The sequence below is a fragment of the Lepisosteus platostomus genome, chromosome 5, assembly GCF_059453375.1.
Source record: "Lepisosteus platostomus isolate fLepPlt1 chromosome 5, fLepPlt1.hap1, whole genome shotgun sequence".
Lineage (NCBI taxonomy): Eukaryota > Metazoa > Chordata > Actinopteri > Semionotiformes > Lepisosteidae > Lepisosteus > Lepisosteus platostomus.
Window position 1 is genome coordinate 43213478 of NC_142615.1, and position 1480 is coordinate 43214957.

General features: G+C 45.5%; 1 non-coding gene and 1 pseudogene across 1 annotated transcript; one reads left to right on the forward strand and one right to left on the reverse strand.

Annotated features, from left to right (window-relative positions):
• The first annotated feature begins 263 nt into the window (after positions 1-263).
• LOC148666842 (U1 spliceosomal RNA) lies at positions 264-426 on the forward strand. The gene has a single exon (XR_015939124.1). It is a non-coding gene; the product is annotated as a U1 spliceosomal RNA (small nuclear RNA).
• A 624-nt stretch (positions 427-1050) lies between these two features.
• LOC148666843 (5S ribosomal RNA) lies at positions 1051-1159 on the reverse strand (annotated as a pseudogene).
• Positions 1160-1480: the final 321 nt, after the last annotated feature.

A 1480-nucleotide genomic window follows, 5' to 3' on the forward strand; every position in this document is an offset into this window, starting at 1 on the left:
ACCCAAGAGAACTATTACCTCAGAGATCTGTGGAGAGAAAGGAGGGAGGAAGCAGAAAATCTGTGGGAAATAGAGAGCATAGGTCAATATCTCAAGAAACTGTGAAAAACATTATCATGTTTAAGTAAAGAATGTGATTTACACCAGAAAAAAAGAAATTGTTGCTATGTAACTGGTACCGTGTCAACATGTAATGAGATGTGATCATATATACTGTTTTAAGTATGTATATTAATGTAAAGCTTTCTAATTTGTGATGTCCTGTATTTTTTTGTGAAAAGAAAATAAAGTTCTTAAAAAATCGATTCACCCAGGGCGAGGCTCGGCCATTGCACTCCGGCTGTGCTGACCCCTGCGAATTCCCCAAATGTGGGAATCTCGACAATAATTTCTGGTAGTGGGGGACTGCGTTCGCGCTCTCCCCTGATGTGCTTGGTCCAATATCAGATACGGAAGAGTTACGACACCACGAGCTGCGATAGTATCCCAGTTCGAAAGGAGGCGATGCCACTGCTGGTTCCCGGTTTCTTTTAGTTAGAGGTCCGGAGAAGCATTTCAAGCTGGTTACACTACTCCTTCCGGACATTCATTCCCTTTTCAAAGTCAGTCGTTTTGCTGTAGTCTGCATTATTTAGGCTGATTATCGAGGTTAGCCTTTATTTGGTCATGGGGGCCTCGGTACTGTATGCTAATTCTCAAGACAGTTTCACCCCTTTTCTGATTGCTAGGTTCTGTACCAGTGCAGACATGTCAAACAGTGAATGGCTGTACCTCTATTGTATCCGTGCTCAATGAATGAAATCAGTAATAAATGAATATATGTATAGTTATACGAAAAACAAGTGGTTTATCGACTCATCTTCATTTGCAGATTTAGAGGCAGCTTCGATATTCGTTTTACAAACTGTTTTTCTTTTTATATGGGTCACACACATGCCATAGCAACAAAACATCTCTAGAGATGAGGCTATAGCTCACCTTTCCATCCTCCAGGTTTTCCTCCCAAAGCCTACGGTACCAACGGCGACCCCTGCTGGCCGAGAGAGCAAAAGCTTGCAGCACCTGGTATTCCCAGGCGGTCTCCCATCCAAGTACTAACCAGGCCCAACCCTGCTTAGCTTTTGAGATCAGACACATTCAGGGTGGTGTGGCCACAAGCAAAAGCCATGGCGCCTGACTCGTTACTTGAAGCTGTGTGTGGCTGGGGCTCCGTGCCCCCCGAGCGGGACTGAAGGATCCTTCGTGTGCAACTCTTTGGAAAGGAGCCTTTTTCCAAATCGCATTGCGTACCTGGATGTTGGCGAATGTGCTCCCTTGTGTTGGCTTGTCCCGCACTGGAGGAGAACAAACAAACTGCTCGGAGGAGCGCAAGGCAAGTCTTCACAAGACAAAAACCTCCAGTGCACCGCACTCAAAACATTTCTGGGCTGTCGCGTGTTTATTTCAGCACATAAAGTGCACCAGTCCAACACGTCGGCCG